At 41.5% G+C, this 12,541-nt stretch overlaps 1 long non-coding RNA gene across 7 annotated transcripts in view; it reads left to right on the forward strand.

Moving 5' to 3' along the window:
* LOC111186013 (uncharacterized) overlaps positions 1–12,541 on the forward strand; it is a 108,821-nt gene that overhangs the window by 15,668 nt on the left and 80,612 nt on the right. For all 7 annotated transcript variants that reach the window (XR_016392655.1, XR_016392656.1, XR_016392657.1 and 4 more), the window contains exon 4: positions 1,526–1,610. This is a non-coding gene — a long non-coding RNA (uncharacterized LOC111186013). The remainder of the gene's footprint in view (positions 1–1,525; positions 1,611–12,541) is intronic.

The following is a 12,541-nucleotide window of genomic DNA, read 5'->3' on the forward strand; positions in this document are numbered from 1 at the left end:
GGGGGGATGGAATTTAAAAGAATTTTCGGGCTTCCCTGGTGGCACAGTGGTTGGGAGTCCGCCTGCCGATGCAGGGTATACGGGTTCGTGCCCCGGTCCGGGAAGATCCCATGGGCCTGTGGGCCATGGCCGCTGGGCCTGCGCGTCCGGAGCCTGTGCTCCGCAACGGGAGAGGCCACGGCAGTGAGAGGCCGGCGTACCGCAAAAAAAAAAAAAAAAAAGGATTTTCAACTCGTTGTTCACGAGCAGTGGTCACCAGCTTCTCACTAAATGCAAGCTCTCCCAAATTCTACAGACACCCCAAAAACCTCAAGAGCCAAACGCTCTGGCCCTGCCCTTCCCCCCGCCCCCGCCCCCAGGGGGAGTGGTGCTCGGTCTGCCGCTGTGCATGCTGGGTAGGCTGCCTGTAAGCAGCAGCGGAAGTGAGAGGCTCCTCAGGTGTGTGAACCGAACAACGGGAAGTCCTGCAGGCCTCCGCGGGGGAGGGAGCACTGAAACTGGCGAAAATGGCAGGGATGGGAGGGTGGGGAGAAGTTTTTCAGAGCTTTAAACTGAAAGCTGCTTTCGAGGGGAGCAAAGACTTCTCTGGTGGTCTCCCAAGGGTGCTCCAACCCGCAGCTGTGCCCTGGTCTGGTTAACTTCTTAATTTACACCTCCTGGGAGCTCTCCTCTAATCAGAGGGCTTGGTAGGAGAGGTTTGGGACAGGAGCCGAAGGCCGGAGACTCTCCATGTTACCGTGACGGGGCGCGGTGCTGAGCCAGCTTGGGCAAAACCGGGGGTGCTGATTTCACACAGCGCATAGTAATTTATCTTTTGTTGCCATGTAGTCAAATTAAAGGGCAAGAAGCGGCTTTTTCTCAGTTTTCTGAAAGGGGTTGCAACAAAACTCATTATGAGGCCTTTATTCTTGCATGGATTGTTTAGCTTGGTGGGATCAGAGGAAGGGAGGTGTGTCTTGGTTGAGAGGATGAACTCTGGTGGCAGTGTGAGAGGTGACAGCCAAGTCTGCAGGAACCTGTCTCTGGAATGAGTGGAAAGAAGCACCTCTGAGCTCTCGTGCAGGAGAACTGCAGTGTTTTTTTGTGTGCTCCTAGGGTCTAATAGGTATGAACTTTAGAATCTTGGAATGTCCTCTGCTAGGTTCCATTGAAGGGTCATTGAGCATTGACTGTGGGCCAGGTACTCTTCCAAGGGCTTTCTGTGTATTAACTTAGATTTACAAGTTACTGAATATTTACAATTGCTGAATATTGTTAAGAACAAAAACCAAGTATAGTGTGCGTTGTGTTCTTTTGTTCCTATACAAAAGTGATTATATGTTATATATATTTGCAGGTGAGGGAAAACTTCTGGAAGGGTACCCAAAGAAATGGTTTAGCGGTTGTCCTTAGGAGACTGAGAGACTCCTCAACTGGGGAGCTATGGTGTGGGAGGGAGATTTTTCATATAGTACACTTTTGTTCTGTTTGAATTCTTTTAGCCATGTGGGATGTTTCAATAAAAAATGTTACATTTATTTTTTAGGAGAATGAAATGAAAACCCTGTAGTCCAAGGCAACTTTGTGGATCAGGCGCTGTGGGCTGAATCCTGGAGAAGGACAAGTCCAAGGTAATACAATGGATATAGAACCAGGGGACAGGATGGAGGGGGGAATCTTTGAGGAGATCTAGTTTGCCACAGAGGAGCTTGCTATCTTGGTGACTAAATACCAGCTCTAATCTCAAACTGGAAGGAGAATTGGAAATAGCAGTTAAAGTTCACTTGACAGGAACCAATGTCAAGCTAAAGTAAGAAATATGAGATTGCACCTGTAACTGGCCCACTATGCCACTATATATCATTCTAATCCCAAACTTGCCTCAGCCAGAAAGACAGGCGATCCTCAACTCTCTCATACTGCTAGGCTCCACCCCAGCCTGTGAAAACCTATACTGTGATTATTATTACTGTTGCAGGCAGTCAGGAAACTGGCCCAGTCATCTGGTCCTCAGATATGGAGATGGAAGTCACTGCTAGCATTGTGAGTGGTCCAAGACAAATGGGGCCCCAAACTTGCCACTCCAAGGAACCCATCATCTTACAGAGATAACACATGAATCATGAGCTCTTAATGGAGGCTTCACTGTGTTAAGTCCACCAGAGGAATAGATCCAGAGTTATGGGGTTTCAGAGAATAGGATTACATTAGTAAGGAGGCAGTCCGAACATTTATAAAAAGGACTTTGCTTGCCACTTAGGATTTTGGTAGAAGGAAGGGACGATATTTCATGCAAGAGAGTGGCTTAAGTAAAGAAGGTGAGGTGTGTTTGCAGAACAGGTGAGCGAGTTTGGTTGAAATGCACGGGGTTTGAAAGAAATGCAGGAGGAGCAGTCTGAAAATATCAGGTAGGGTGATGAGTTCAATTCTGGGTAAGCAACAGGGACCAGTTTAATTGTTCTGAGCACAGGAGTGCCAGGACTTGAGTCCTTCAGGAAGATGAATTTTGCAGCAGGGTGGAGGTGAAGAGATGAAGGACCTGGGCCGGGGAGGTGGATTTATAGGCTCTGGGATTAGTCCTCCAGCTGAGAGCTAATGAGAGTCAAGGAGGAAGAAAGAAAAGGTGGAGACATTTATGACAGATTTTGCAAAGGGCACAGAAGAGAAGTGATGACTGATTGGGTGTCAGGAGTGACGGAGCAGTTGGTGGAGTTTTGAGGCTGGTTGGCTAAAAGGAAAGGGATAGAATAAGTGGATTTGGTGGCAACAGTGCTAAGGAAGAGAATTAGGGGGTATTTTGGGGGTTCTTGACCCTATACACAGAAGTTTGAGACTGGAGCTTGGGGGAGAAGCTGGAGTTTTTCGGGGAGAGTGAGCTCTGTAGTGGGAATAGTTGAATCCCAGATATTAGATGATTTTGCAATTAGGGGTTTTTGAAAGAGAAAAAAGAAAATGATCAAGCAAGACAAGCTAAGGAAAGAGGTGACGACAGAACAGTAAGGAATGGAGTCACAGAATCTTGGCTATGGCTGTTTAACACAGGAGTTGGTGATAAAACGCCCCCCCCACCACCGCACACGGAAAGGTGAAAAACATGAGGTGAGAAAGGCTATTGGTTATGGCAGCTAAGTGGTCACTGATGACTTTTAAAACTGTTTTTAGATTTAAAGCATAGTTTGCAAATTTCAGGGCTGTAGGCTGAATCCAACCATAAGAAGGTAATTCATTTCATTCTCAGTGTTTAAAAAAATCAGATTAATAGCTAATATTTAGAAATTGTTAGATTTCACATAAAAATCCCAAATTTCAAACCACCCCTAGCCCTCATTCCTCTTGGGTTGGATGTTGGCTGGAGGCCCTGTGTCGGCGGTGTAGTGGAGGGAGTGTGAGAGGTTGGGGGGGATTGACCCCTTCAGGTTGCCGCAGCTGCCCCCAGCCTCCTTGTTGCAGTTCTGTTGTCAGTGTGTTTGCACTTGGTTAAGGCATGTGGAACTGGTGAGGAAATAGAGGTCACTTAACTCTTTCAAGTAGAATGCTCCTTTGAAAGTTTGGAGATGACGTGCAGAAGAGCACGGATGGTTAGTCAGGGCAGCAGGGAGGAGAAGAATGAGTGTGTTAGGGTAACGGAGCCTCGTGCTCCCTTTGGTGTTACCCAAGAGGAAGGATTGAAGTAAAGAGGAGGAGACTAAAGAGGTGGGGGAGGAAGGGATTGATAAAACCAAAATTATATGTGGGAACTGAGTAAGAAGCAAGATTGGAAAGAAAAGGAACCTCTCTGCCTTTGAAATAGAAGCCACAGACAGAAATAACAAGGGGGATAACTTTGCGGGGGAGAGGAGGGATTGCAGGAGAAGAGCTGGGATTCATGTTATGTGTGGATGGGCTAATAAAATGGGGCTGAGGTCAGGGCCAGACCAGCATGTTATGGGGCGGTGGGGTAATTCTTGGGGCAGGGCAATAGTTTGGCAGTCTTGAAGTGGTATTCCTTAAATATTTATCTAGTAGTCATTTTCTTATAACAAAGAGAAGCTGATTTTCTCTTTAAAAAATTGCATGCCTCTGTTTATATTTAGAAATTGGGGTTTATTACAGACCCAGACGTAGCATAACATTTACGCTTAGTTGAAATTGTCTCACACGTCACATTTTCTGTAGTGGTGAGTACTCCTATTTACTAAGTATAGGGGAAGTGTACTATTCATGTATTGAATACATGAATTGTTGAATAGTAGTAAAGTGTAGTTCAATATGTATTTAAAAGTTTCTTTTCCTGACTTACATGATAGCAAAACAGATCTCATTTTTCTTTAGTTCTCTCTCTCTCTCTCTTTTTTTTTTTTTGAGTTTCTTTTTTTATTTCTGAACCAGACAACTTCATGGAAGTCTTAGGTCAGTGCTTCAAACTGAGATAATAATGTGAACCACTTGTTGCTGATAAATACTACAGTCTGCATCCTGCAGTTTCAGCATGTCATTGGTCCCTTGGTGCTGGCCTCAGCTGTTCTATCAGCTGATCTCAAGATCTGTGACTCTGTGGGCAAACCATCTAACTTGCTAAAGCGCACCGTAGAGAAAAGGCTGTGCCTTGCAGGATGCTTTAATATATATGTTGGTGGGAGCCAGTAGTGGGCTTATGTCTGGCCAGTTATGTGAAAAGTTTCATGTGGACAGCTGAGTTCACTGGCAACAAGTTGCCAACATTCCTGTGTTGGCTTAGTGCACCTTCCTGATAAATTGGTATCTGTAATGGGTGCTTGGATGGCCCAATCCTTCTTGTGGATGTGGGTAGGATTTAGGCTGCAATATGGAATCAGTTTGCTGCTGGTATTATAGTGGATGTGAAAGTAGGTCTATTCAAGGCAAACAAAAGGACCACCAAGACTTAGGGAGGGACTTGCAGATTTGTGGCGGAGAGACAAAGGGAGAGACCAGAATGCTTTTCTCAGGAGGCCAGCAGGGTGTTGCAGTGATGGTTCTTGCAGGCTTATGTCAGGCAAGTGGGGTCAGAATCGAGTGTGGACTGATGGTGGCTTGGAGGGAGTGGGGAAGGAGAGGAAGTGAAGGAAGCTGTGATTGGATTTCAGAATTTTAGTCATTTTACTGACATATTCCTTTCAATGAAATATCTTTAAAGTTGCTTTTAAAAATACAGCCCTATAAAATTATGATTAAAAATGCATTTCTGCGATGTGTGAATTGCTTGGAGGACTGACTGCCACTATAAGCTTCACATGACTAAGAACACTCCAAATTGTCTTTGGTCTGATATGAACATCCGAATTGCAGTGCATTTGTGGCAACCTTCAAAATAATAGATTTCTCATGTGACTGAACATGATACCTCATCTTAATTTTCATTTTAGTTTTTCTATCAGTCATAACTGAGTTACACTAGTCACTCATATGTGCTGAGGACTGGCAACCTACGTGGATATAATAGTTAGGTGTCATTAAAATGATTTGGTTAGCCTTCATGGAGGGATAAACACTAGCGTCATTATGACTGTGACCGTCCCTCAACCTCCCTGAGTCTTACTTCCCTTATTTTAAACTGTGGCGGGGTGAGAGTGGGGATGAGGTGGGTGATCTCTTTTAAATGTCAGAGAACATGACAATAAGCCAGGATGGTAGTTAGGACTGAGTTTCAATGTGCTGAAAGATAAACTGATGCATATTAAAATGTTTAAGCATTTACCTGAGCAAATATGGATTCTAATCAGGCAGAGACAAACCAGAGGTAGTTAGGGGCTAGAGGCAGGACTTTCATAGAGAAGACTTAGAAGCAAAGCAAGGAGATTATATGATTGGCTGTAGCTTAAGCCTTTGCCTCATTCAGGAAAGCCTAGTCGGCTGTTTGTGATTGGTTCTACTTAGGTTTCGATTTCTTAACCCTGAGGCATTTACAGGCTTAGATTTTGGTTTGCTTATGTAGGTGCCAAGCGTTAGAGCTGCATTAGAGCATTTGAGTCACCTTGGTCTAATGCCTTCCTTGTTTAATTAATTTAACACATGTGATGAGAATAAGAAGGCAGCAGCACATACTTCTTGGGTTGGAGTTTGTACTTGTTTAGTTTTGTTAGGAGAGCTAGGCCATTTGTAGCAGTACCTCAAAGACTCTTCTGAATTCCAAGAAGACAGTTATTGTCAGTTACATGTTTAAAGCTCCTTGTAACTAAATATACATTTTTAGGCTACACAGTAGAGCTGTTTAGAGAACACAGGGAGGCCTTGTATAATCAGTGCTTACAATATATTTATTCTTATTTTATAGGATTTAGGATATGGTGTTACTACTTTAAATGATTCTGGAGCTTATGGTTTTTGCTTCTTTGTTTTCCTATGTGTTTTGGGATGCCGCTGCTGCTGTTCAGGATCTAGCATCCAGGACCCACGAGCAGGATGCGTCTTTCCTAAAATGATCCCACTCTTTGGCCCCTGCAGGAACTGAAATTTTGCAGGAAATTCTTAAGGAATGTTGTGGGTCCCCGTTGTTGTGATTTTACTTATTTCCCTTGTCTTTTTGGAGCGGTCAGCCTCTAAGCACTGTCCTTCTACTGTTGATCACTGTTGTACTGTAAGCCATCGTCGGGGAACTCTGGGAGAAAGAAAACCTCCCTGACTCCACCTCCTCCTTCCAAGGGCCAGAATCCCACTTCCCAAATGAGCACGTTAATCTCCACAGAAGGGGTATCATCCAGTGATACTGCATCAGGTACACACTGAATTTCTTGATCTGACGTCTGCAATTCTAGTTCGTTAGCCAAGCTTTCTTTCTTTCTGGTTCTACCTGGGCAACTCTGCACTGGAACATGGCTGCATTTACTGAAGGTGGTAAGGTATAGCTGGTGAACTCTGGTTTCTTGATATTTAGCTACCAGGTCTTCTAAAACCTCATTCCTTGTAGGCACATCAAAATATATTTTTTTCATACTATTATTATCCCTTCTGTTTTTTTTCTTGGTTGATCTTGCTAGTGCTACAAAAAGATTTTTTGTTTGCTGTCTGTTGTCTGTTTTCTAGCTCATCAGTATCTGCTCTTATTTTAGCTGGATAGTTGACTAGTTTTAGTTTGTTATGTTACGGATCTGCTTAGCACTGGCATTAGGCGATGACAATAGCACATGATAACTGGGAGGTAATGATGGGTTATTAATTAGATGTCTCTGTGGACAGGCATTGTGTCATGCGTTCTATGTAGATCACCTCTAATCTTCCATGCCAGGTAGGGAATATCTTACCTATTTTGCCACGATGAGGTGGAGGTTCAGAAAGGTCACATGCCTTGCCCAGGGTCACCCAGCTACCAGTGGCTGACCAGGAATTTGGAACCAGCTGATTGCCAAGCCTGTGAGCATTCCACTAGATCACGCTGTCACTCCACAGGGACTCCAGAGTTTCTATTTCAGTTGATGGATTTGATTTCTCTTGTCTCCAGCTTTTTTCTGTTCTTCCTTTCTCACTCATGTGCTCCTCATGCACAATCTCCTCTCCGTTCCTTTGTCAGAATGTATACCTTCTAATTGAGCCTCCATTAAACACACAGCTCCTCCTATTGCTAAGTAAACCTTACCTGACTTTGATTAAACTGTCCACTTGCAGGGGTCCTGGTTATCACACATTTCCAGATAAGGCTTGAAAGCGTGATTTCATTATTGAAGATAATACAGTTAATTAATAAATGCTTATTAACTTATAAAAAGAGAGAGTTAAGTTATCATGGACTTTAATGATTTATACCTAATTCCCAAAGGTATACAAGGCAGCTTAAAACAGCATATTTAATACTGTGCTAGATACTTTATGTACATTAATCCTTTTCTCCCATAAAAAACCTTATGAGATAAGGATTATTATTCTTTTCCAAGTCCATATAATGAGAAAGAAGCAGGTTAAATTCATGCTTTTCTCCAGTGCCTAAGCTCTTTCTACCACACTTATCTGTCTCTTTACTAAGTTGTTTGTAATATTAATTACCAGATATCTCAGTTATATTAGTGTTTGGAGATCAGTATTAAAATTTTCTCTACATTTTCCTGGTAGAAACGAGAAACACACACACACACACACACACACCACACACATACACACATGCATGTATATAGATAGATAATAGCAATAGGGAGAGAAAGAGAAGAGAAAAGCCTGTGTTAATAAAATGTGTATATTTTTGCACATTTAAACATAAATTTGAAATGGTAAATTTAATGAGGATTTTTTCAGTAAATTTAAAAGACTGTAATTAAATGAAAAATATTTGAAGTCACTATAATTCAGTTCCGTAGTGTTTTAAAATGTCTTAAAAGTAGATTATTTAAAGTACTGAATCATATCCCACCCCACCTCTGCCCCCTTCATGGACAGGTCTTAAATGACAATCTGAAGATGATCTCAGCCATTTGTAGAAAAACTTATTGATCAAAAGGCTCCAAATATGTGTATAAACTATAATAATTAAAAAAATATCTTTATTGGAGTATAACTGCTTTACAATGTTATGTTAGTTTCTGCTGTACAACAAAGTGAGTCAGTGATATGTATACATATACCCCCATATCCCCTCCCTCTTGCATCTCTCTCCCACCCTCCCTATCCCACCCTGCTAGGTGGTCACGAAGTACCGAGCTGATCTCCCTGTGCTATGCGGCTGCTTCCCACTAGCTATCTACTTTACATTTGGTAGCGTATATATGTCAATACTACTCTCTCACTTTGTCCCAGCTTCCCCTTCCCCACCTGTGTCCTCACGTCCTTTGTCTACATCTGCGTCTTTATTGCTGCCCTTTTCCTAGGTTCATCAGTGCCGTTTTTTTAGATTCCATATATGAACGTTAGCATATGGTATTTGTTTTTCTCTTTCTGACTTACTTCACTCTGTATGACAGACTCTAGGTCCATACACTTCATTACAAATAACTCAGTTTTGTTCCTTTTTATGGCTGAGTAATATCCCACTGTATATATGTGCCACATCTTCTTTAACCATTCATCTGTCGATGGACGCTTAGGTTGTTTCCATGTCCTGGCTATTGTTAATAGTGCTGCAATGAACATTGTGGTACATAACTCTTTTTGAATTATGGTTTTCTCAGGGTATATGCCCAGTAGTGGGATTGCTGGGTCATATGGTAGCTCTATTTTTAGTTTTTTAAGGAACCTCCATACTGTTCTCCATGGTGGCTGTATCAATTTACATTCCCACCAACAGTGCAAGAGGGTTCCCTTTTCTCCACACTCTCTCCAGCATTTATTGTTTGTAGATTTTTTGATGATGGCCCTTCTGACCGGTGTGAGGTGATACCTCATTGTGGTTTCGATTTGCATTTCTCTAATGATTAGTGATGTTGAGCATCTTATCATGTGCCTCTTGGCCATCTGTATGTCTTCCTTGGAGAAATGTCTATTTAGGTCCATTTTTGGATTGGGTTGTTTGTTTTTTGATATTGAGCTGCATGAGCTGCTTGTATATTTTGGAGATTAATCCTTTGTCCGTTGCTTCATTTGCAAATATTTTCTCCCATTCTGAGGGTTGTCTTTTCGTCTTGTTTATGGTTTCCTTTGCTGTGCAAAAGCTTTGAAGTTTCATTAGGTCCCATTTGTTTATTTTTGTTTTTATTTCCATTTCTCTAGGAGGTGGGTCAAAAGTGATCTTGCTGTGATTTATGTTATAGAGTGTTCTGCCTATGTTTTCCTCTAAGAGTTTGATAGTGTCTGGCCTTACATTTAGGTCTTTAATCCATTTTGAATTTATTTTTGTGTATGGTCTTAGGAATTGTTCTGATTTCATTCTTTTACATGTAGCTGTCCAGTTTCCCCAGCACAACTTATTAAAGAGGCTGTCTTTTCTCCATTTTATATTCTTTTTTTAAATTTTAATTTAATTTAATTTTTTATACAGCAGGTTCTTATTAGTCATCCTTTTTATACACATCATTGTATACATGTCAATCCCAATCTCCCAATTCATCACACCACCACAACCCGCCCTGCCACTTTCCCCCCTTGGTGTCCATACGTTTGTTATCTACATCTGTGTCTCTATTTCAGCCCTGCAAACCGGTTCATCTGTACCATTTTTCTAGGTTCCACATATATGTGTTTATATATGATATTTGATTTTCTCTTTCTGATTTACTTCATTCTGTATGACAATCTCTAGATCCATCCACGTCTCTACAAATGACCGAATTTCGTTCCTTTTTATGGCTAAGTAGTATTCTATTGTATGTATGTACCACATCTTCTTTATCCACTCATCTATCGATGGGCATATAGGTTGCTTCCATGTCCTGGCTATTTAAATAGTGCTGCAATGAACATTGGGGTGCATGTGTCTTTTTGAATTATGGTTTTCTCTGGGTATATGCCCAGTAGTGGGATTGCTGGGTCATATGGTAGTTCTATTTTTAGTTTTTTAAGGAACCTCCATACTGTTTTCCATGGTGGCTGTATCAATTTACATTCCCACCAACAGTGCAAGAGGGTTCCCTTTTCTCCACACCCTCTCCAGCATTTGTTGTTTGTAGATTTTCTGATGATGCCTATTTTAACTGGTGTGAGGTGATACCTCATTGTGGTTTTGATTTGCATTGCTTTAATAATTAGTGATGCTGAGCAGCTTTTCATTAATTTCTCTTCCAGATTTGTTTCCTTAATTTCTCTTGCAGATTTTTCGTCATTAGTGTATAGGAATGCAAGAGATTTCTGTGCATTACTTTTGTATCCTGCTACTTTACCAAATTCATTGATTAGCTGTAGTAGTTTTCTGGTAGTGTCTTTAGGATTCTCTATGTATAGTATCATGTCATCTGCAAACAGTGACAGTTTTACTTCTTCTTTTCTGATTTGGATTCCTTTTATTTCTTTTTCTTCTGTGATTGCTGTGGCTAGAACTTCCAAAACTCTGTTGAATAATAGTGGTGAGAGTGGGCAACCTTATCTTATCTATTTTATCTGATATGAGTACTGCTACTCCAGCTTTCTTTTGATTTCCATTGTCATGGAATATCATTTTCTATCCCCTTACTTTCAGCCTATATGTGTCCCTAGGTCTGAAGTGGGTCTCTTGTAGACAGCTTATATATGGGTCTTGTTTTTGTATGCATTCAGCAGTCTGTGTCTTTTGGTCAGGGCATTTAATCCATTTACATTTCAGGTAATTATCAATATGTATGTTCCTATTACCATTTTCTTAATTGTTTTGGGTTTGTTTTGGTAGGTCTTTTCCTTCTCTTGTGTTTCCTGCCTAGAGAAGTTCCTTTAGCATTTGTTGTAAAGCTGGTATGGTGGTGCTGAATTCTGGTAGCTTTCACTTATCTGTAAAGCTTTTGGTTTCTCCATCTAATCTGAATGAGACCCTTGCTGGGTACAGTAATCTTGGTTGTAGGTTTTTCCTTTTCATCACTCTTAAGTATATCTTACCACTCCCTTCTGGCCTGTAGAGTTTCTGGTGAAAGATCAGCTTTTAACCTTATGGGGATTCCCTTGTATGTTCTTTGCTGCTTTTCCCTTGCTGCCTTTAATATGTTTTCTTTGTATTTAATTTTTGATAGTTTGGTTAATATGTGTCTTGGCATGTTTCTCCTTGGATTTATCCTGAATGGGACTCTCTGCGCTTCCTGGACTTGATTGACTATTTCCTTTCCCATATTAGGGAAGTTTTCAACTATAATCTTTTCAAATATTTTCTCAGTCCCTTTCTTTTTCTCTTCTTCTTCTGGGACCCCTATAATTTGAATGTTGGTGTGTTTACTGTTGTCCCAGAGGTCTCTGAGACTGTCCTCTCTTCTTTTCATTCTTTTTTCTTTATTCTGCTCTGCAGTAGTTATTTCCACTATTTTATATTCCAGGTCACTTATACGTTCTTCTGCCTCAGTTATTCTGCTATTGATTCCTTCTAGAGAATTTTAAATTTCAATTATTGTGTTGTTCATCATTGTTTGTTTGCTCTTTAGTTCTTCTAGGTCCTTGTTAAATGTTTCTTGTATTTTCTACATTCTATTTCCAAGATTTTGGGTCATCTTTACTATCATTACTCCGAATTCTTTTTCAGGTAGACTGCCTATTTCCTCTTCATTTGTTTGGTCTGGTGGGTTTTTGCCTTGCTCCTTCATCTGCTGTGTGATTCTCTGTCTTCTCATTTTGCTTAACTTACTGTGTTTGGAGTCTCCTTTTCGCAGGCTGCAGGTTCATAGTTCCCGTTTTTTTTTGGTGTCTGCCTCCAGTGGGTGAGGTTGGTTCAGTGGGTTGCATCGGCTTCCTGGTGGAGGGGACTGGTGCCTGTGTTATGGTGGATGAGGTTGGATGTTATCTTTCTCGTGGGAAGGACCATGTCCAGTGGTGTGTTTTGGGGTGTCTGTGAACTTACTATGATTTTAGGCAACCTCTCTGCTAATGGGTGGGGTTGTGTTCCTGTCTTGCTAGTTGTTTAGCATGGGATGTCCAGCACTGGAGCTTTCTGGTCATTGAGTGGAGCTAGGTCTTAGCGTTGAGATGGAGATCTCTGGGAAAGCTCTGGCCGATTGATATTACGTGGGTCCAGGAGGTCTCTGGTGGTCCAATGTCC

The sequence above is a fragment of the Delphinapterus leucas genome, chromosome 3, assembly GCF_059928025.1.
Source record: "Delphinapterus leucas isolate spDelLeu-1000000601 "Yukka" chromosome 3, BTC_Dleu_Yukka2, whole genome shotgun sequence".
NCBI classification, from domain to species: Eukaryota; Metazoa; Chordata; class Mammalia; order Artiodactyla; family Monodontidae; genus Delphinapterus; species Delphinapterus leucas.